Genomic DNA, 24688 nt, shown 5'->3' with positions numbered 1-24688 from the left:
TTATGGCGCTCGAATGGATCATTTACATGTGTGTTGGGCCCCTGATCGCCTTGCCTCAATATTTTTGTTCAATGTGTACATCTGGCACCACGTCTAAGTGGCTTTGAGTACACCCTGTTGTCACTTCTTCAGAACTTTTTTTAAAAGTTCTTCAGATATTTAGACCCCACTTTTCTCCCCAGCTGGGGACCCGAAATGGCTCACACTGGTCCTTTTCGCACTGATGGTTTAAACCGCAGTTTATGAGCATTCGCCTCGATGACAGTGGCTTCGGCATGGAACTCACATGTTCCACACTGTCCAAGGCAGCTTCGGTTTGGTCTCTTGTTTGAAGCCTTGGTGCATTCGCCTGCAGGGCAGGCGAATGGCACGGGCGGCCACGCTGCCTTTTGCCTGCCCTGCAGGACAGGGGGCACACGGCAAGCTGGCCGCCCCCTGTCCTGCAGGGCAGGCGAAAGGCAGTGCAGGAGGCTGCAAGGCTGCCCAAGCTGCTGCCCGTGTGCTCCCAGCAGCTGGCAGGTGCTTCCGGCACCCCCTCCCTGGCAGCGCCAGGGGCAGACTACCCCCCTGCCCCCCTCGATCTGGCCCTGCCCTCCTCCAAAAGCATACAACTCCCCTGATGCTGTGTAAGAACGTGCATTCGTGAGTCATGACTCCTCTACAGTTTGAATAGCTATCATATAGGCATGATGGACCAAGTGAAAACAAAATCTGCACAGACCCATGCTTTGTTTTAGGGAACACGCTTTTATTTCTTAAAGATCTTTGTCTTTTTTGTCAATCAATTTATAACAGATGGAATTTGGCAGGTATGGGAAGGATGTCCAAGGAGCTCAGAGCGGAGTATATGGTTCTTCCCTCCTCCACCCCTGATTCCAGGGATACCCTTAATTGCTAATAAAATGCAGTTTCAAGAATGCTTTGACTATCACATATTACATTTTCCTTTCTTTCCATAAAACGAGCCTGGAATTGAGATAGTGTTCATGTTTAGAAGGTGTACTGACTGCTCATCATTTCAATGTGATAGATCTCAGTGCTCGCAGGAGAAACAGTATAACTCTGTATTTTAATCTTTCCTAGTTCCCTTGAAAATGGTACTGGAGTATTGCTGGCATTTTGAACTTGAAACTTAGAATGGGGACCTGAACCTGCACACCATTTTCTATTTCAATATCTTGATATATCTCATTATGGTGTTTTAAAATATTTTTTTCTCCCCACTGAAAATGGGTTTGGTGGTCAATCTCTTGTTCAAACATGAAATACAAAACTGTGTCTTTAATAACACTTGGGGGAGAAGCAGAATCTATTAAATATCTAAATAATTGAAAAAAGCAACAACCACTTTCATTCTGATAGCTCAATTTTCAAGGGTTAAATTACATTACACAATACTTTGCCTTTCCCCTGCTTTGTGCAAGAATCAAACAGAGAATGAACTTCAGATACAGAATTATGCTGCAAATGTACCTGTCAAATTTCACTTTGGTCATTGATGGTGGTCGTGGTGGGGAGCTGAAAATACAAAATTCTCCAGAGCAGGTTGCTTGTGGTGGGGGAGGGAGTCTTCCTGCTTCAATATGATCACATACTTTCACCCAGCAACAATCTCAGGGCTTTGGAAACCACCACTAGAAGGCTGTCTAGGAATCTATCATTGGTCATTTTCAGAGCCAAGCTCCCAGTGACTTTTTTCATGTGGAGAACACTTGATTGTTTTCGCAAGTTTTTCCTGGGAACTGAAGTCCAAGTGTCCTTCCCTTTTGCAAATCGTTCCTCCAGTCACAAGCCTGCTGGACAAGAGGGCTCTCAACGATCGTTTGGGGGCGGGCAGCTGCTACTTTCTCCCTGGGCATCCTGCTCCCGGGGAGCTTCACCGACATGGCGGCTTTCTCCAGAGCAGCAGGCTTGTGACTGAAGGAACGATTTGCAAAAGCTGCTGCTGCTGCTGCTGGCTTTCTCTGGCTCTTCAGGCAGCGATTCTAACAGAGAGGGGAAGGACACTCAGAATTCAGTTCCCAGGAAAACTTGTGAGAACAATCAAGTGTTCTCCATGTGAAAAAAGTCACTTGTAGCTTGGCTCTCAGTTAAACTCTGAGTCCTTACTTGACTTGAAAGCACAGAAAATAGTCTCCCACAGCAAGGAAGTCATTGCTATATTTTGCAGTTAAAGCATTAAAGTGAGCTATTATTGATTCTTAGAAAGGTTTTTTGTAAGGATTGGTGGGTTCTTTCCATCCCTCATCCATCTCTCTCATCTTTAAATGGGGGGTGGGGGGTGGGGAAGCAGTGACTTGCAGTGTTTGTGGGCACTCTTGCTCTGATTTCACTGTCTTGAATCCAGATGTAGTGATGCTTATATTTTTCCTGCCCACCCCCTTGAAATGAAGGGTCCCAGTGGGGAAACATATTATGGTGCCACGAACGTGCACCAACTCTTTCAGCTGATATTGCACCCTTCAAAGCATATTAGTACCTTGCAATACGGTTTTTACGTTACCATCTCCTTTCTGAAAACAGGTGCAACGATGGCTTTTGAATGGAGCATAAAACTGAAAATAAGGACTGCATTTCATTCCGCTTGGACTTCAGGGGAGTTGCTTTCCCAAAGAAAAAAGAAACCAATTTAAATTTACAAATGAAATATCCAGTAGGGAAGTCAAACCCAAGACCTGACTTTTCTGGGCCGATAACGCATAAGCCCCTTCCTCTTGTGCTAAAACCTGGTTGAACAACATATCCAGCTAGGATTGCCAACCTTCAGGTGTGGCCTGGAGATCTCTCAGAATTACAATTGATCTCCAGACTACAGAGATTAGTTCCTCTGGAGAAAAATGACTGCTTCAGAGATCAGGTTGCCAACTCTGGACTGGGAAGCTCCTGGAGATTTGGGAGGGCAGAGCTTGGAGAGGACAGGTTATGGGGAAGGGAAGGGTCTTAGCAGGATATAATAGGATTGTCAACTTCCCAGCCCAGAGTTGGTAGCATTATATCCATCTTAAGTGAATGTGTGAATTTGTGAATGTGTGCGTGTGTGACTGAGAGATTGCAAATCTTCAGTTAAATTCTGCACAGAGTGTACATACACATATGTAGGACTATCATGATCAGGAATCCAGGAAAAGTATAGAAAAGATTCTTTGCCCTTGGATTGGCCAAGTACTTTAACCCCCTCCGTCCCACAGTGAAGAGCAATGGAATCTCTCGCTTAATTCTCTCCTGTACAAATCTTTACTGCCTATTCCCATTTGTCTATGCTTTCATTGTGTATAAGAAATTAAATATGCCCCCTCCCCTAAGACTTGGACGTAGCTCTTATGTTGTTTTAATTGGATTTTTGTAGGAAATGTTTTAATTAAATTCATATTAGTAAATTCATTGGACAGTCATTTCCATTGGTTTCAATAGAATGAAACATGGGTGCACATCTCACCCAGATTTTAGGCAGAGACGTAGAGAGGTAGGCAGGCTGTCTAGTCCTAAGAAGGGAAGCCTGAAACTCTGCCTCTGTTTTCCCAGGGTCTCTATTTTTCCTTAGTCTGCCTGTCTGCCAGCGTAAGTGAGTAGTCCTTGCCTCTTCTCCCTGCTGCCAGCAGCTTCCTTACAGTGTACGCGTGTGTGTTGTTGTAGTGTATGTGTGCACATGTAGCCTGAGTCTTAGCTTCTGCATCTCCAGCCTGTCTTCTTACAGCTGCCCGGGGGGCTACCACTCTGCTTAGGAAAGCCTGAAGGCTTTTTTGTACCTAAGAAGCCTTCCTTCCCCTTAAGTGGTTCTTCCATTGGGAACATGTATAAGCAAAACCTCGGACACAGTCTAGCAGAACAGGTAGAAGCCAAGAGAATGAAACAGCACCTGCAAACACAATCCCTATGCTTTTATAGTATGAGAAAGCCCTCAGCCAGTGAGACCATGCAATGATTAGCGAAAAGCAGAAATATTGTGCAGAGGAGTACCAACTGAAATGAAATGAAATGTGGGAAGATGGGCTAACGTCTTGTTGGATGACATCCCTGTCAGCACATGTCTCCTGAGACACACTCTATCTTCACTCCCCCTCCTGCTGCCAAACGGTATAGTGCCAGAGTGTCAGACTGTAAGGTTTCCGACTGCTCTAGAATGCCGGGAATGGTTCTGTTTGTGTTTGGAACAAAATGGTGCCATTCAGGTTAAATCTTTCACATTAAATGTATTTATCTGGATATTTTAAACCCACCTTTTCCTAACACCAGACTGAGGGCCAAGCTACACATGACGAATGACACTTGAACAGCAAGTGTATTTCTCCCTGTTCACTTGCCCTCCACTCAATCCACTTGCTGTTCAAGTGTCATTCGTCATGTGTAGCTTGGCCCTCAGTTTTCCAATGGCCCACCCCTAGTGAACAGCTGAGGTACATGAGAGGATTCTGGCTACTTCAATTCAGCAGTCTCTCCTTCTAATCTCCCTTTGAAATTCCTCTACAGGATAACTGCTACTTTTAGGTCAGCAACTGAATGTCCTGGAAGGTTAAAATATCCCCCCACTGGTTTTTGATTGTTTTGGTTTCTGATGTCAGACTTATATCCATTAATTCTTTGTTGAAGGAACTGACTGGTTTGTCCAATGCAGAGGGTGGAGGGGCATTGCTGAAGTGATGGTGTAAATCACACTGGAGGATGAGCAGGAGTCTGAACCCGAGATGGTGTGGCTGATATTGTTGGGTCCACTGATGATGTTGCTTGGATCTCAGAAGGGTGTGAGTGAGGGAGCAGAACCAATGTTTCTTCACACACACACAAACATACACACACTCTGCCTTTAATAATTTTTAGCTCTTCTTAAAGCTGGCTCACGAAAGCTTCTGCCACGAAGAATTTGTTGGCCGTTCAGGTATCCCCAAACTTGTCATTTTGTCTTTCGCAGACTAACACAGCTGCTCCTCTGGGAATTCTTAACACATAGTTACTGAGTCAGGATCAGAGTGCCACAAAATCATACCTTAAGCAGGTAGCTCAGGAGAAATCCCTGCTCTTTTGTTTTTCTGTTTTTGTTGAAGGGGGAGAAACCACCCCTACATGCTCCACAAAATGAGCAAGGAACCCAAGGAAATAAGTGATTAATGGCATGAAACAGGCTCACTAATTGGACTGCCAGAAAGAGTCCAGATGTAGGGCTCTTCCTGGTGCTAAACGGCTGAGGACTGCCCTACAACACTTTTCAAGCCTTATGAAACCTTAGCAATTTACCTTCCGCCCATTGCTTCTTTGAGTGGCATTTCATGTTTCAAGCGTGGAAGAGATTTCAGTGGGGGAAGGGAAGCAAAATCCTCAGTCCAAAGGCCTCTTCTTTAATTCAAGATTAAATCACACACCCCCACCCCCAAAGTGCTTTCTAAAGCCTTTGGTTGTGTTTACATCTTTTGAGTAACTATAGCAACATCAGAGGAAGAGCAGCAGGGGGAAATGCATTGGAAATAAGTCAGGAGAAGCGCAGAAGTCGGCATGGGGTAATGGTGAGAGTGTCAGACTAGGATCTGCACGGCCCAGGTTCAAATCTCCACTCTGCTGTGGATACTCGTTGGGTGACTGTGGACTAGTCACACACCCTCAGTCTAACCTACCTCACAAGATGGTTGTCAAGATGAAAGTGGAGGAGGGGATAGTAGTGTAAGGTACTTTGGGTCCTTATCAGAGGAGAAAAGTGGAATATAGATCAAATAAATTAAAAAATAAGAAAATTCTGTCTTTTAAAAAAATGTTGTAAGGCATTTTGAGGATCTTATTTAAAAAAACTAGGATGTACATCTATTATGTACATGCATACACAAATAGGTCAATATTACATGTAATACCACTCCTTCCTGTTTCAGCCTATGACATTTTTATCTGCTGTATTTTAACTGAGCCCTTCCTCTATGGAGTTCAGAGTAGCATGCAAAATTCTCCTGTCCTCCATATTTTACTCACAACAGCCCTATGAGGTGGGTTAGGCTGAGAACAGTTTACTCAGCCAGCTTCAGGGCTGAATGGAGATTCAAACCGGCACAGATTCTATGCATTATAAACAATTGTATTGAGCTATATACTGGGCCTACATCCAAAATGCACAGATTCATTGCTAAAAGAGGGGAGGTTGATTTTCCGCGACTATAGTGGGCCTTCCAGTTGCCATTTACAATGCAATCCTAAACAGACTTACACCATTCTAAGTCCATTGAAATAAATGGCTTTAGAATGGTGTAACTCTGCTAAGGGTAGCACTGCTAGCCAATCATCAGTTTCCACTGATGGAAATAGGATGCTTGACTAAATGGACCATTGATAGGGTTGCCAGCTCCAGGTTGGGATATCCCTGGAGATTTGGGGGGTGGAGCTTAGAGACAGCAGGATTTGGAGAAGGACCTCAGTGCAATATAATGCCATAGAGCCCACCCTCCAAAGCGTCCATTTTCTCCAGGAGAACTGATCTCTGTTGCCTGGAGGTCTGTTGTAATTCTGGAAGTTCTCCAGCCACCACCTGGAAGTTGGCAATCCTAACCGTTGATCTAATGTGGCAGGACTGCTCTTCAGTTCTTATATAGAAAGGCAATAAGCAGCTTTCTTGGAGTCTGTGTGGATACTTTTGGCTCCCTAAATTGTTTATCTTACCTCACGCTAGCAGGTCTTTTGCAGCATATTAGCTTGCCTAAGCATATGGACTGGCACTGCCACACTTACATGTATACAAGTTTATACGTATGTGATTCAATTCTTTTCTTCCCTTCCAGTTCCAGGAAACCCTATGGAACAAATTTTTACTCCAGTGGTTCTGTCAATCTTTCTTGCACCTGTTACCACGCAAATGAAATGGCTTCTTATAATTTACCCATCTTGTTGCCAGTTGGAGGAGAAAAAAAATGCTCACAAAAGTAACTCTTAATTATTTAAATTGTTTTGTAAAACATAAAATTAAGATCACATCCTATAATAAGCATAATAAACTTAGCAACGGAGCATAAATAAAATATAGGTTATTAAAGTACTGTAATATGACGGTAAAGAGCTTATAGGTGCTTATAATTAAATGAGCAGCATGTAAATAATTCCAGGAGTTTAACCACTTTCATCCACCGCAGAGCTGATGGGTTTGGGGGTGTACGGAGTAGTGGCTTCTCTCTCCCCACCCCTCCACTCCCCATTTACCAACTCCCAAATGGATAATGAAGTTATGAAACACACAAAGTTCCAACTGATAAACACACTAAGGCATAAGAGCCAGCGTTTTGCTTTTCCTTCATGTAGGAAAGAAACAGCCAAAGAGAATAGGACACCAAGGTCAATTGCCTTGACTTAAGGGATATCATCTATTCCTTACAGAAGTCCTGAGCATCAACTGGAAGGTTATTGCCATTAAAGAAGAAAAAAAAAACCTACTGAGTTTGCGGCCTGATTTATGCGAGTAACCAATGCTCTGTCTTAGGGAACACGCTTTAATTTCTTATAGAACTCAGATTTAGTGGGCAAAACGGAACTCCCCCAAGCCATGCAGCCAAATGCCAGCAGAATCCTGAGTTCGTGTGGTTCATTTCTTGTTGTCCTAACAGCTGTTCTTGATAGTCTTCCCTGCAGGTATCTGTTTGGGGATTAGTAATGCTTCACAGGGTCGTACATCACAAGAAGTGGATGTGTAATTACATTAAACATGCTTCATCTCCTTAGATTCACTTATCCTGAATCATTGATATTGGATAGACTCGGTGCCATTTCTCCATAGACTGTTCTATATTTTATGGCACTGCAGATTATCCTTGCAAATCAGAGGGGCTTTGCAGAAGACAGCGTTCAAGGTGAGCTTTGTATGGCCGATGCCGGGAAAGGGGAGGCTTTTTTTTTTTTTTTTTAGAAAGGAAAAATTCTACTCTGTGATACTTTTAAAGTCTGACCTCTGAAACAACTAAAATGATGTGCCCTAAATTGAATAAAACTGGAGCTCCATAGGTTTGCCAACTCTAGGTTGGGAAATTCCTGGAGATTTGGGGGATGGATCTTGGGGGGGCTGGGTTTTGGAGAGGAGTATAATGCCATAGGATCTACCTTCCAGGGCAGCCATTCTTTCCAGGAGAACTGATACCGTCTGCAGATCAGTTGTAATTCCAGGAGACTTTCAGGCCCCGCCTGGAGGCCAGCAACCCCAATGACAGTATGGTGGAAGTGGCTCTCCAGGGTCTCACAGGGAAGGGTCTGTCCCAGCCTCTGCTCTTGAGATCCTTTAATCGGATCTCAGAATCGAACCCTTTCTTCTGCTTCTCCAGTGCAGCTTTCCTGTGCAGAGCATGGTTCCCCAGAGCAATATTGCAATAACAACAACAGCAGCAGCTGTGCTTATATACTGCCCTTCTGGACAGATTAGTGCCCCACTCAGCATGGTGAACAAAGTCAGTGTCATTATTTCCCCCACAATACAGCTGGGGAGCTGGAGCTGAGAGGAGGGGCTTACCCGAAGTCATCCGCTGAACTCATGGCAGTAGCAGGATTCGAACCCGCAAAGTACTGATTTGCAGCCCAGCCACTTAACCACGATGCTACAGCCGGTCTAAAGCAATGATAGATAGCACTGCAGAAATGGAAGACAAGGTTATGATCCCAGAGAGTATTTTTAGGTGTCAGTCTGAAAAACTGAAGAAGTTAAGGATGGAAGAAGCTAGACTTGTCAACACACATAGTGTGTGTGTGTGTGTGTGTGTGTGTGTGCGTGTGTGCGGGGATCCCCCGTCCCAGTCCTCATTCCCCCCACTGCTTAGAGCAGTGGCAAGATTTTTTTAAAAAGCCATTGGGCCATCTTGTTCCCAGCGATTCCTAAAGGTATGTGACACCCCTCCCCAGTTTTTCCAGAAGTGACGTCACGCTGTTGTCAATGGCTGTCCCCCTAAGTCCCCGCCCCCTGGTCTCCCACTGGTTGCCAGGCAACCCTAGAGAAAAGGCATGCCACATTTCAAAATTTGTACAGAACCATGAAGTTTTGCTATACAAGAGTTCCATGGCAAATGTGGAAAGAATTCTGAAATTTGATCTCTACAGCATGAAGCATTTCTAAAGATTTCTAGAACAAGATTCTTAGGAGGCCCCCAACTTAGCTGATTTTTATGCGGCCTGCATGGAAAGCTCTATGCTCAGCCCAGCCTGTATTTTGTGATCTGTCCAGATACAGTAAGGCAAACAGGGGTGATGCCTCATCAAACATTGATCATACCCCTCCAATCAGCACCTGCTCCTCCTAGGGTCCTTGATAGGAAATAAACTAGAGAAGTTGGCTGACTACCCATTGGTGTCCCAGAGAAGAAAAGAGAATCTGCTGTGGTCAGAGAGCACCTGACCTTCCTTCGAGCCCTAAAGTGACTAACAGCGCAATTCTAAGCAGATAGTTTCAGGAGCATAGTTGTGTTGGTCTCTAGTAGAAGAGCAAGATTTGAGTCCAGTAGCACCTTAGAACCATAGAACTGGAAGGGGCCTCCAGGGTCAAAGACCAACTAAATTTACAGAGTATGAGCTTTCGAGAGTCAAAGTTTTCCAACAGTTTTGACCCTTGGAAGATCATACCCTGCAAATCTAGTTGGTCTTTAAGGTACTACTTGACCCGAATTTTTACAATTCTAAGCTGAGTGACTCCAGTCTAACTCTGTTTAGGATTGCACTGTAAAAGGTTTTAAAGGTTTTTTCTCCTTCTTGGTGAATTTACACCAAGCGGGTTGGAGAGATGCTCTTATTTATTTATTATTGATTTAGAATACTTATCTTTAGAACACTTCTGTGCTACCTCTTCAGAATCCTTGTGTTTTCTATGGGCTAGTTTTAGTGTGAAAGGCAGCAGACCCTTGCAATGATTTTTGTCCTGCAGACCTTTTATTGCTGAGAAACTTGTCTCAGGACAGGAGACAAATACTTAGGGCCTTAGAACCATTAGTAAGTTAGCATAAGTGGTCTTACAGTGCAATCCAAAGCAGAGTTACACCAGTCGAAGCCCACTGAAATTAATGGGATTAGATTGGAGTAACTCTGTTTAGGATTGCACTGCTATTCTACTATATGCTGCCTACCAGGAATCTGTACTTACAGGGAAGGGGTGCAGTGTTTTCTGTAATGATATAAAGGTGCTGGGGAAGGGTCCCTCACCTGTGAGCAGTTTGAGGCAGATAGAAACTCTGGGTAGTTCATAATATCTTCTGGTTTTGAAACTATAAATTCCTGCAGAATAGTTACGTTAGTCCATTGCAGTAAAAACCAAACGCGGTGTTGTGAAACCTTAAAGACTAACATATTCATTGAAGCTAAATTTCATTTCTTTATATGCATCTGATAAAGTGTATTTAAACCCACAAGTAAGTGTATGCTTCAATACATTTGACAGTATTTGAGGTGGGGTTGGGAAATGCCTGGAGATTTGGGGGCAGAGTTTGGGGAAAGAGCAGAGCTCAGCAGGGATGTGATGCCATAAGAACATAAGAACATAAGCAAAGCCATGTTGGATCAGGCCAGTGGCCCATCCAGTCCAACATTCTGTCACACACAGTGGCTAGAAATCCAGTGCCATCTAAAGGACTGTCAGTGAGGCCAGGACACCAGAAGCCCTCCCACTGCCTTCCTTCCAGCACCAAGACAACAGAGCACCACCTCCCCACAAAGAGAATACCATCTATCTCCTGTGGCTAATAGCCACTGATGGACCTCTGCTCCATATATTTGTCCAGTCCCCTCTTGAAGCTGGCAATGCTTGTAGCTGCCACCACCTCCTGTGGCAACGAATTCCATGTGTTTATCACCCTTTGTATAAAGTAGTATTTTCTTCTATCTGTTCTAACCCGACTGCTCAATAATTTCATAGAGTGCCCACGAGTTCTTGTATTGTGAGAAAGGGAGAAAAACACATCTTTCTCGACCTTCTCTAACCCGTGCATTATCTTGTAAACCTCTATCATGTCTCCCCTCAGTCGTCTTTTCTCCAGGCTAAAGAGCCCCAAGCGCCTCAATCTTTCCTCATAGGGAAAGTGTTCCAACCCTTTAATCATTTTAGTTGCCCTTCTCTGTACTTTTTCCAGTGCTATGATATCTTTTTTAAGGTGTGGCGACCAGAACTGTACACAGTACTCCAAATGAGGCCTCACCATCGATTTATACAGAGGCATTATGATACCGGCTGATTTGTTTTCAATCCCTTTCCTAATAACCCCTAGCATAGCATTAGCTTTTTTTATGGCAGTCGCACACTGTGCTGACGTTTTTAGTGAGTTATCTATCATGACTCCAAGATCTCTCTCTTGGTCAGTCTCCGCCAGTTCAGACCCCATCAACTTGTATTATATTTTGGATTTTTGGTTCCAATGTGCATTACTTTGCACTTGGCTACATTGAACCTCATTTGCCACATGGATGCCCACTCTTCTAGCCTCGACAGATCCCTTTGGAGTGCCTCACAATCCTCTCTGGCTTTCACCACCCTGAACAATTTCGTGTCATCTGCAAATTTAGCCACTTCACTGCTTAATCCCAATTCCAAATCATTAATAAACAAGTTAAAAAGCATTGGACCCAATACCGACCCCTGTGGCACCCCACTGCTCACCACCCTCCACTGTGAGAAGTGCCCGTTTATGCTCACTCTCTGTTTCCTATTAATTAGCCAGTTTTCGATCCACAAGAGGACTTGGCCCTTTATCCCATAGCTACTGAGCTTACTTAGGAGCCTTTGATGAGGAACTTTGTCAAAAGCTTTCTGGAAGTCAAGATAAACAATATCTATCGGGTCTCCCTTGTCCACTTGTTTGTTCACTCCCTCAAAGAACTCTAACAGATTGGTGAGACAAGATCTTCCCTTACAGAACCCATGCTGAGTTTTCCTCATCAGCTTTTGGTCATCAATGTGCCCACTAATTTTATTTTTGATAATAGTTTCCACCAACTTACCCGGTATTGACGTCAGGCTGACTGGCCTGTAATTTCCCGGATCTCCCCTGGAACCTTTTTTAAAGATGGGGACAACATTAGCTACCTTCCAGTCCTCAGGAACAGATGCAGAGTTTAATGACAGATTACATATTTTTGTGAGGAGATCTACAAGTTCACACTTGAGTTCTTTCAGAACTCTTGGATGTATGCCATCTGGGCCCGGTGATTTATCAGTTTTTAAATTATCTAGCAGTCGCATAACCTCCTCTCTCGTCACCTCAATGTGACTCAGGTCTTTCAAAACCCCTCCCAAAGTCAGTGCTTCCGGAGTGGGCATGCACTTCTTATCTTCCACAGTGAAGACAGAAGCAAAGAACGCATTCAGCTTCTCGGCCATTTCCCTATCACCCTTTAGTAATCCTTTTACGCCTTGGTCATCCAAGGGCCCCACGGCCTCCCTAGCTGGTTTCCTACTTCTAATATATTTAAAGAATTGTTTTTTTTTTCTTTATGTTCTTTGCAATATGCTCCTCATATTCCCTTTTTGCCTGTCTGATCACAGACTTGCACTTTTTTTGCCACAGCTTATGCTCCTTTTTATCAACCTCACTCCGACTAGTTTTCCACTGCCTAAAAGAATCCTTTTTACCTTTTACAGCTTCTATTACATTGCTTGTTAACCATGCTGGCCTTTTCCTAAACCTATTTGTGCCTTTCCTAACCAGCGGTATATATTTAATTTGAGCTTCCAGGATTGTAGTTTTAAATAGTCTCCAAGATTCCCCAAGTGTTTTGACCTTTTTTACTTTCCCTTTCAGTTTCTTCTTCACGTACCCCCTCATCTCAGAAAAGTTACCCCTTTTGAAGTTAAACATGGCTGTGTTGGTCTTATTTGGCAATTTCCTATTTATATATATGTTGTACTCAATAACATTATGGTCACTGTTCCCAAGTGGTGCATACAAGTCCACCCTCCAAAGCGGCCATTTTCTCTAGGGGAACTGATTTCTTTAGTTTGGAGATCTGTTGTAATTCCAGGGGACTTCTAGACTCCACCCACCTGGAGATTAGTCACCCTAATTTGAGGTGCCAAGACTCCTTTTCTGCTTCTAATTGTTCAACCCCGTATTGGATCCTTGCTAATCCTATGTCTTTGTAAACTTGTATTCATTTACCCTATGACATTGTTTATGGAAATGTCCTTGACACTGTATGGAAATGCCTGCCCTTGTCCTTGCCACTGATTGTATTAATCTCACACTATGTAATCCACCTTGAGTCTCAGACAGAAAGGCAGACTATAAATGACATAGGCCATTTTCATATGTCTTACTGGCCATGCAAAATGGCGCAAAACTCCCAGAACAACGGCGTCTTCCTGGTGTGATTTCCCATCACTACTCTGGTTTGTGGCACAATTTGCGCCACAAACCAGAATCATGACAGAAAATTGTACCTGGAAGATGCCGTCGTTCCAGGAGTTTTGCGTAATTTTGCATGACCGTAAGACGTGTGAAAATGGCCACAAATGAATGAATGAACAAACAAACACACACACACACGTGAGTGAAGGCTAAAGAATTTTCCCAGAGTTTTAATACCTGCCTGTTAGTCTAAAAGACTGTTCATCATTCTTATAAAAATGTGATTTGTATCTAAAGTAACAAATTTTAATTTATTGTGAACTTTTGTACTCTGTAGTTCTAGTAAATGCGAAGATTGCAATCATAAACATACTTACTGGGAAGAAGGCCCTGTTAAAAGCCATGGTGTATGTATATTTAAATAGAAGAGCATTGTTTAATTGATTTTCATTAATTAGACAAACCAATTAAAAGCTTTAGGTCAGTTAAAAATGCCCACAATTAATTTGGTAGCAGATTTTTAAAATATATATGTGTGTGTGTGTGTGTGTGTGTGTACATGCCCACATGAGTGCATGCTTATAAAAATAACTAGTGGCAGGCACCGCTGTAGAAGAACCATATTCTTTCTTGCACAGGAGGGAATGCCTCTTCTAAGATAGTTGCTTCTCTGAAATTAGTTCAAATGTGACATCATGCATACCTGAGAATTGCTGGAAACTCTATGATAAGACCATAGAATTTCTGGTGATTCTTAGAGTGGACTGATGTCACTTCTGGGTTTCTCCTAGAAGTTATGCCATGTCATGGTCCAGCACCTATTTTTTTTACCTATCCCCATGTCATGGTTCAATACCTATTTTTTTTACCTGTCCCCTGTCCCCAGCAGGAGAAAGACAAGCCTGATAACCATTTAATATGTGTGTTATGTGCCGTCAAGTTACCTCCTACTTATGGCGACCTTATGAATGAATGAAAGACCTCTAGGAGATCGCAGTCCTGCCCATACGTAGATGCAACTTAATTGGAAGCGGCTGTGGCTCAGTGGTGGAGCCTGTGGCTTTGCATGCAGAAAATCCTAAGTTCACAGGTCTCTGCAGTTAAAAGGTTTTCTGCTTGATGAACAACTTGTTTAACTCAGCATAAGGCCACTTCATACAACCAACTGGAGGCAGTGCTCAATTTTGGAACTGGTTTTCGAATACCAGCCATGAGTAAGAAGGAAAAACAAAGAAGCACCAATCCATATGCAAGCACCAATCCATACACAAAAGAACCTCCTCAGGATACAGCGAAGCCTCCCTCCATTAGCATTCCACACCCTGGGAAACTCTTACAGGATGACTCAGCCCAAACCCACCTTCCTGAGTAGATATAAATCACCTGCCAAAATCTTTTCCACACTGTGACACTGAGAGAGATCTCTGTCTTTTGGTGCTACACCTCTGAAGATGCCAGTCACAGCTGCTGGCGAAACATCAGGAACTGCAATGCCAAGACCACGGCTATACAGCCCGGAAAACCCACAACAACCATCGTTCTCCGGCCGTGAAAGCCTTCGACAATACAAAGAAGAAGGAACTTGAGCAAGTGGTGTTGAAATGCGGATTGGAAGCATTTGGGTGTTTAGGTTTTGCTACTTTGTACAATGATTGCACAAGAACAGCGACGGGGATGATAATAACGTGAGAACCTCCGGAACTCATGAGCTAGGAACAAATAGGGGTGTGTGGAGTAGGTTTGCCAGCTCTGGGTTGGAAAAATCCTGTAGATTTGGGAGTGGGGCTTAGGGAGGGCAGGAGGGCTCAGTTTGGGGAGAGGAGGGAGCTCAGTGGGTATGTGATGCTATTCTCCTGAGCAGCCATTTTCTCCAAGGGAGCTGGTCTCTGTAATCTGGAGATCGATTGTAAATTCGGGAAATCTTCAGGCCCTGCCTGGAGATTGGCAACCCCACTGAGCACTGAAATGACATTGGGAATATTTTCCAATTGTTTTGACTTTTAATTTATAGCTATCACACCTGTTTGGATTACGTATTTATTTATTTGCTTACTTTATTTATAGTCCCCCTTTTTCAATGAAACCCAAGGCTGATTACACGGTGTAAGTCAATACAACCCACAGGACATCCAACAAACAACACCATAGGGTTTGGGATAGCAGGAATTTGAAAACCAGCAGAAATCTGATACCGGGGGGGGGGAAGCATAAGGGATTAAATGTGATGTGGTAAGCAATGTGGAAGCTTCCTAATAGGTAGTCTACTTATATAAATGGACAGTACACAATAGTATAGTCTACAGTCCCTATCCCTTTACCAAAGCCCCTTTCTGAAGCATTTCCTCTCAGTACAGCCCTCCTACCTATGTTGTAACAACAACAAAATTCGATTTATATACTGCCATTCAGGATAACTTAATGCCTACAGAGTGGTTTGCAAAGTGTGTTATTATTATCCTCACAACAATCACTCTGTGGGGCTGAGAGAGGTCTGAGAGAGCTGTGACTGACCGAAGGTCACCCAGTTGGCTTCAAGTGGAGGAGTGAGGAAAAACACGGTTCTCCAGGTTAGAGCCCTGCTGCCTTTAACCTCTACACCAAGCTGGCTCTCAGATTGTAAAAAGCATAATTTGTAGTTTTGCATAGTTTGCAGAAAGTCGGGACAGTGGAAGCCTTCTGGACCTCATCAGGCAGGCCATTCTGTAAGGTGGGGGCCATAACAGAGAATGTGCATGTACAGGCAGCAGTTGATTTTGCCCATTTGCTGTTCAGTTGAGAGAAGCTGGTGAGGTGGTGCATAGGCAGGGAGGCAGTCCTGCAGATATGAGGGACTAAGGCCATGAAGGTCTTTGTATATGACAGCCAGCAGTTTGAATTGAGCCCGATTGCCAGATAGGTCCATTGATGGATCCATAATGGTTAAATGCATCCTCCACTTTCAGGGGAAATGCACCCCGAATGCCCACTGCCGGACAGTGTGCCACAACAGGCACCGGCCACCATGCCCTGCATCTGGGCTTTCCAAGCATAGTGTAGCGGCTAGAGTGATGGAGTAAGATGTGGGCAACCCAGATTTGAATCCCTGCTCTGCCATGGAAGCTTGCTGGGTGCCCTTGGGCCAGTCACACACTCTCAGCCTAACCTACTTCACAGCATTGTTGTGAGGAAAAATCGAGGAGAGGATAATGATGTAAGCTGCTTTAGGCAGGGTATAAATGAAGTAAAATTATTTTTTAAAAAAAAATCCAAGGGAAATGAGGGGCTGGTCTAGATGGCCCTCTGCTCTGGCCGTATGTTGATCATGGCCACCCCATTAATTTCTGTGCCACACACATTCCTCCGTGCAGAATCCCAATGCATGCATGAACTCTGTGGAAGCATCAACAGCACACATGGAATTCTGAGGGGGCCCCACAGAGGGAAAGAGAAGCCCGCCTGAGTTCCATTCATTTCAGCTTGGCCGTCTCTGTATTGCTTCCATCCGGTTTGGAATGCAGCCCTCCAGGTTAGAAAGTTCAGCCATCCCCCACATACATGACTTCATTGTAATGAAGAGGCTGACATTGTGTTTCATCTGGTTAACCTATCTGTCTCAGAGGAAGACTGGACAAGCTTGTGCTCCGGCTGGCCTTACAATGGATGGCTCGGCTCCTGAGAAGAGGAAATGAAGAACTAAAACCTCTCATCAGATGCTCCAAAAATTATTTCAGCTGCTAGAAAAGCCAAACATTTTTTTCGTATTTTGAAGGAGATGTTCCAAAAAAACAAATCCCTCTTGATAATTGCTTTTTAAAAAACCATCTGTCATGCGTTCCATTCTCTTCTCCAAGGGCCAATTTCTCTGCTCGCATTATTTGTGCTGAAGAGAGCACAACGTTCGAGATACCGACTAAGGTGGGTTCTTTGGCATGAAGACTTCTCCTCCCAAATATGTACATCATATTCAGGGCTTTTCCCCCCAGGAGGTACATACTGGTACACAGTACCAGCTCCTAATTATGCTGTACCAGAACCTCTTAGGCATTCAGGACTTGGGCTGAGAGGGGAGAATATCACAAGTACAGACACCTCCCTCTTTTTTTAAGAAAAAAAGCACTGATTATATTTTCTTGCTGTGTTCTAGAGTGCTCCCAGTAATTAGAACCAGAGCTGGCTGTGATGAGCCTTTGAGCATAAGGGGCCAACAGCCGCCCCCATAGCAGCTCTCATCCCCACCCAGTCATGCTACCCCCCCACCCCCCATGGCTGTCTCCTCCTCCAATCACAGCTACCTTCCTCACCCCAGTCTTAGCTCTTTTCTCACCCCCCACCCCACTTGCAGCTACACCAGAGGCCATTTCCACACACCCTTAAATGGACGGCACACAAATGGAACACTAGCGCTGACTGTTTGCAAAACGGATGTGAGTTGTTTGACTTCCGTTTCTTTTTCAGCGCCTTTTCTGGGACCGTGGAAAGTGTGTTTCCAAAAAAAGCACCGAAAAAAGTGGAAGCCAAATGGAAGCAACTGGTTGGAGAGGGACTGGTTGAGAGGCGCTCAACTGGTCAGCCTCCAGCCGGTGGCAACGACGCACTGACATCACCCCACTTGTGCTCGGAAGTGATGTCAGCATGTTGCTGGGGTCACCCTAGCACTTGGATGCACTTTTGGTCAAATGCTAGAGCACCCCTGGTTGTGCATTGGCATCACTTCCAGGCGCATGGGAAGTGATGTCAGCACATTGGGAGGCTACCCATCATCCCCTCTGTTTTCTTCCCGCAGGCCAGCAAAGCAGTGGTGGGAAGGACCTGCTGGTGGCAGGGTATGCCCTGCCACCAGCAGGGACACGGTAAGCCTGCCTGGCACCCAAGGAGGAGGGGCTTCATCCTTCCTTCCCATGCCATTTCCCTAACCTGAAATAGCCCTATGGCTGCTATTTGTGTTATTGGGGCTCCATGTGTCCTGTTGGAGTGTGCTTAGGTTTCCCCTATGGGTCAAATACCACCTGCTGTTTCATGGTAGGAAAATTGAACTGGGGGGGGGATTTGCATGATTCTCTTTGTGTACCAAATCCAACCCACACATAGGGTTGCCAACTCCAGGTTGGGAAATTCCTAGAGATTTGAGGATGGACCTTGCGGAAGGCATGATTTGGAGAGGGGAGGGATCTCAGAGAGAGATAATGTCATAGAGTCTGTCATCCAAAGCAGCCCTTTTCTCCAGAGGAACTGATCACTGTAGTCTGGAGATTAGTTGTAATTCTGGGAGATCTCCAAGCCCCACCTGGGGGTTGGTAACTTCATCCACGCATGCCTGGGAACTGAGATTCCAGCACAGAATCTAGGCCCACATCTGGCCACGTGGACACAGGGGGAAACATGATGTGTAGATAAGGGCTCAGCTGAGAGGTTTGCAGGATGTCCAGTCAATGTGTCTCAGCTTAGCTCACCTAACAGGGTTGTTGTGAAGACAGAAGGGGAGAACTGTCTATGCTTTCCTGTGCTACTTGGAGGAAAACTGGGATTAAATTTAATGGGAAAGATCAAACCGATTGCAGTCTGTGCGTTGAATGAAGGAAAGAATCGTGCCTCCAGCCTTCTGTGTTGTAGCATCAACGGTCTAACTCAGACACCACGTTGATTATTGGCTTTCTCCATGAACCCTTGCAATCTGAAAATTGCCGTCTGGAAATTGCTACTTCCTTCTAAAGTTTCACTAATGGAAATAGGGATTCCTACCCATTGGGCATCTGTTAATTAGAGTTGCAAACCTCCAGGTAGTAGCTGGAGATCTCCCAGAATTACAGCTGACCTCCAAGCTACATAGATCAGTTCCTCTGGAGAAAACGTTTTCTTTGGAAGGTGTAATCTATGCCATTATGCCCTGGTGAGGTCCCTTTCCTTCCCAATCCACACTATCCCTAGACCCCACGCCCAGAATCTCCAGGAATTTCCCTACTGGAAGCTGGCAACCCTATTGGCTATAGAACAGCTGCAACTCAAACACTTTCTCCCATCAAACAAGAACATTTTCAGGTGAGCCCCCACCCTCCTGGTTTTCTGCAAACAATGCAAAAACGAATTATTCAAAAAGGCTTTTTTACTCAGATAGGAGGGCGATATTGTAAGGATGGGGTCTCAGATGCTTCGCTGATGAGTTAGGGACTTCAGACTTTACCACTATGTTACCTTATGTACTATCTGTTTCTTTAAGCATGTGCTCCTTTGTGCTACCTGTGCGTCAAGTATTATCCTATTGGGTAGTTCTAATGTCAGTCCTAGAATTAATTATATTCTGTTTCAGCATTTCTTCATTTCTGTATTGGATTCTTGCTAATGCTACGGCTTTGTAAACTTGTATGTATTGAATTGTATGTATGTATTGGGTATGCTTACGGGTACGGCTCTGAAGTGCTTTTTCCTAGCCACTTGTGTGTATTGTATTGTATGTATGTATTGAATTGTATTGAATTGTAATGCCCTTGACATTGACTGTACTAATCTCGCATTGTGTAATCCGCCTTGAGTCTCAGTGAGAAAGCAGACTTTAAATGGCATCAATCAATAAAATAAAAATAAATCAATTATTAACGAAGGTCGACCCTGCTTAGCATCGAGATCTGACCAGATCAGGTTCTCCTGGGCTATCCAGGTCAGGGCTACTCATAATAATGTGTTTTTTTAAAAGATCTCCTCTGAAGGCAAAATAGATACTGTGATTTAACAGGGAAAAGTAACAGAAAATAAAGGATTATAAATTAATTATAATTTATTAAATTTAATTAATTTAATTAAAATTAAAGATTATAAAACAAGTGTGTATAAGGTTAGACCAAATGCATCTCTGTATCTTTTTTTTGAAAGAGATCTTTTAATCTACAGGACAGCACAGAATCTTGGCCATTGGACCTACGTGTAAGCTATATTTTCATTTCTGTACACCTGCAGACATTTTATAAGTTTACATTAAAATTCCAATAGCGTCGAAGTTTTGTAACAAGGCACATTTCAGCCCTAATGTTCTATGATTTTTTTTCTGTCTAAAACTAATCATGTGGGGGGAGAAATGATAAAAAGGAAGCATTTTTCATATTTAACCTATTCAAAACGGAGAATGAAAATAATTACTTTTGTGCCGTATTTTGTATTCTGCTTTGTTTGATTGAAAGGGAGGGAGAAATAAACTAAAAGTGCGCCATCTTGTGGTGAAGATCATGTTCTTCCAACTTTCACCTCCCAAATTTCACTCATGAGCCCTTGTGAATTTCTGTGTGCAGCTGTGTGTTGCGGTATCGGAAGGAAGTTCATCGCTGAAATCCCACAAGCATAGGCCATGTGCCAAATGGAGGATGCACGAGACAGAAAAATCAACTTTCTTGTACTACCAGAAACCAGCTCAGAAACCCAATATCAGTTTAGACCCCTGGAACAAGTGAATTTGAAATGGCTCCGTCTTGCTTTTTACGCACAAGAGGCTAGGAAAAAGCACTTCAGAACTGTACCCGTAAGCATACCCACCTGGCATCTTCTTAACTACCCATCTGGCTCCTTCTTAATTTCTAAACCAGATTCTCTCACTTGTCTTCATTCTTCTCATTCTGCTTCCTACCTGGGCCACATCCTTCTTTCTTATGTATGCACTGCCCAGTCATTTCCCCATTTTCAGCCCCAGCGCCTAAAAACTAATCTTTTTCAAAATTTGCCATTTCTGGTTATTACCCATTGCCCTCCCACTTTCTCCATTATTTATTTGATTTTTATCCTGCCCTTCCTCAAAGAAGCTTGAGGACGCATACATGTTACATCCATTTTATCTTCACACCAATCCTGTTAGGTAGATAAGGCTGAAAGTTAGTATAAGCTCCTCCCTACATTTTCACAGCAGTGTGGGGACTTGCACCCAGGCCTCCTAGACCCTACTTCAACACATTAGCCACCACATAACACTGTTTCTGTGTTGTCTACCTATATTAATAGATAGGTCTATATATGTTATATATATTTGCCTATACTATATATTGCCCTGACCTGGATGGCGCAGATGAGCCTGATCTTGTCAGATCTCAGAAGCTAAGCGTCTCCAATGAAGACCAGGGTTGCAGAGGCAGGCAATGACAAACAACCTCTGTTAGTCTCTTGCCTTGAAAACCCCACCAGGGGTTGTCATACATCAGCTATGACTTGAGGGCACTCTCTGCACACTTCATACTATATATTATTGCCTGTTCCATTTGGGTTTGTCCCCTGTTAAACCATTGCATAATGTTTGCAGTGTTCTTGTGTATCCATCTTCTTCATCATCATCATCATCACCATCTGATCAACCTGTAGTTGCTGTAATTAAAAGTACTTTCACAAATTAATCAACTGAAGCTTCAGTTGATTAATCTATTGATTCAACCAACTGAAATGTACATTACTAATAGCAAATGGAAAGCTCAGGCACGGGCAAGCATGTGCTTTGTGACTGCCATACCTCTTGTATACAACCTGAATTCTTCCTTTGGCATATTTCTTTCTGCGTGTAGATATGGTCATAGTACTCCCATCTGGGAATCATCCCACGTCCATGTGAAGTGGACTCAAGATGCCTTCTGTCACTGACAAACCAACGATTGTTCTACTTGGCCTCCCCTCCCTGCCCCATATCGAGTTGTGTCAAGGTCTGGGAATTTCAGCATTCTTTCACTTTGGTGATGTAATTGCCAAAATATTTCCTTTGGATTCAGCGTGCCCTGTAAAAAACAGGAGGGCAGAGAAATCTTTGCTTGTTTGCATTACATGGTTTCGCTCCGGAATGAGGGATACAATCACATCAGCATTTTCTCATTGCTAGAGGAAAGCTGTACACTCTGAGCGGAAAACAGGATGCGATTGCCCTAGTTAATTTTCTTATGGGCTTAGGATTTCAAATATCACTCAGAAATACCAGCGTTTCTGCTGTTTCATTGACAGATTGATAGCCCGCAATGTGGTTTGTAATACTTCAGCAAACATCTTGAAATACTTATGTCATGATTGAGGTAAGGGTTTGGAGGGGAGGAAAACAGTTGGTTCTTTTTGCTACACTTTCTAAATGTTGTGCTTTAGATGAACGTTAGCATGCTGCTAACCCAAACAGTGGAGCACTCTGTGGAGTAAACAGGCATTTTTTCCCTTTTCGTTAAAATGCAGGGATTTGTGTAAGTAGAGATCGTATCAGGGCTACACATTTTCACGGAGATTTTAATCAGAGCTGATTAAAATTCCCTCCAAGATCAGTTTACAGGGCTGAAAAATGAAGAGGTTGTTGGTGTGGAGGCCACACAGTTGAATCGGCCTACCCTGTCTCAGATTTGATAGAAAAGACACTGTAAGGTGGCCAGTTCTTTCTAGTTCAACCAATTCTTTCCTGTTCATTTTGCCTTCAAGGTGATAGAAAATGGTGATACCAAGGGAATCCATGTGTCGATATAACAAAACATAGACCCTCAGCTAGCAGCCTACTGTGAATAAGAAAGGACTATGAGAGATCATAACATACTCTGGAGTCTCTATATTAGAACCCTAAGAAATGTAAAATGTTTATTATTTATTTTAACACTTCTTGGATAGGCTGTTACTGGTAATCTGCGTGAAGGCTTTGGGCCTACTCTGGCAATAGGGATGCCATGATAAGATTGCCCATCTCACCGGAAACTCTAGAGCTAGCCTTTGTCACTTCTGGGTATAATTGTAGCAACATCGGTACTGTTGCTGTTGAGCAGGCAGCAGGTGATAGGACTTGCTGACAGGAGGACTCCTGTCATGGTGGAGGCCTAGCAAGCATAGGCCAGGCCTGTGCTCCCTCATCTCTGCCCTCACCTGGCTTCTCTATCTGGCAACCCCAAAATTCTGTTAAATACCATAGAGTTTTGGTCAGTTCCTATGGTGGCGGTGTTAGTGATGTCACTTCTAGGTCTTCACTTGTAAGTGATGTCAAAACATCAAAGTCATTGTTTCCGCCCCATTTTCCTCACACTGCTCACCAAGGAGAGGGTGGGCAATGAAGAGTGTGGTGTTAGAGTTCCATTGCCCTCAGCGAATATTTGGCTACCGAAAAGTTCCCTGGAGGAAATGGCAGCTGCAAAGGACAGTCTTTATTATATCATATCCTCAGTGAGCTCCCTCCCCTCTTCCAAATTCTGGAATCTGCCAACCATGAATATTGGGGGGCATGCTACTCTGATCTTCTGAATTTGTAATGTTGCCATGTTGTCTGAAAGGAGTAACACATTTTGTACTCATCTACAGCCTCTGTACATGTTACATCAACCTTTGTTTCTTTGGGGGGTTGATGACATGTACCAAAGCAGAAAATCTGTTTGTTGCGTCTTTCAGACAACATGGCAGCCATACATATTGGGAAGCTCTATCAGTGGTTGCCAGCCTCCCACTACAAGTGGACTGTAATGTCTGAAAAGGAAGAATGTGTTAGATCCAGCCAGCTTTTTATATCAATTTTGCCCAGTTTTCCTCTTCGCTGCAGCACCTGGACCCACATGGCATTTGTCCAAGCAGGTCCCATGATCTCCTGGTCAAAGGAGTCCTCTCCTCCCCTTTTCCCCAGTGGAAAAGCTGGTTGGATCTAACCCAACATGCCCCTCTGTTGTTTCTTCTGAGTGGAAACTGCTCAACATTTAATCAGTAAACAGTGGACTAGTTGAACCTAATACTCTGAAAAAAGATCTATCAAACAGATCATTGTGTTCAACACTTATAATATTGTCTAGACTCCCAAAGAGTGTTCTTTCTAGGTTTAACTAACAAATCATGTGAGAAAGAAGACTTCTATTAGAAACCAGTTTGGTACAACCCTTTTCTTTACTTTGTAGCCCTCCTTTTGTTTGCAGTATGAAATTTTACACACGTGGAATTAAAAATTAAGGGTTGATCCAGACAGCTTTTTTTTTTTACTCAGTCCTGCCCAATTCCCCTCTTTACCCCAACCCCCATCCACTAGATTTGCCAGGAGATTTGTGGTGGTAGTGCCTAGGGAGAGTGGAGTTTCAGAGGATTGGGACATCACTTCCAGCTGATGATCTAGGAATCCAGAGCAGCATAGAGGATGTGATGTCACATCCAGGTGGAGGGGTGACGGATGTGATATCACTTCCAGGTGCCGCTCTAGGAATCCCACATCTCTATGGTCTTTTTACCATAGATATTGGGAGAAATTCCTAGAACATCACCACTTATACCATCTCCCCATTTTTTCTTCTGCTGCTCAAATTATCAAGGACAGGTGACAGAGAATGGGGGTGGGAGATTACACTCTGCCACCAAGACTACACATGACTTGCTCAGTCGGGTCCCATTATCTCCATCATCATATTACTTCATGGTCAAAGGTATCTCTCATTTTTTTCACCACCCAAAAAGCTGGCCAGCTACAACCCACAGTTTATCAAAATTCCATTTTGAGG

Source organism: Eublepharis macularius, chromosome 8 (genome assembly GCF_028583425.1).
Source record: "Eublepharis macularius isolate TG4126 chromosome 8, MPM_Emac_v1.0, whole genome shotgun sequence".
NCBI lineage: Eukaryota > Metazoa > Chordata > Lepidosauria > Squamata > Eublepharidae > Eublepharis > Eublepharis macularius.
This window is presented reverse-complemented; position numbering follows the sequence as displayed.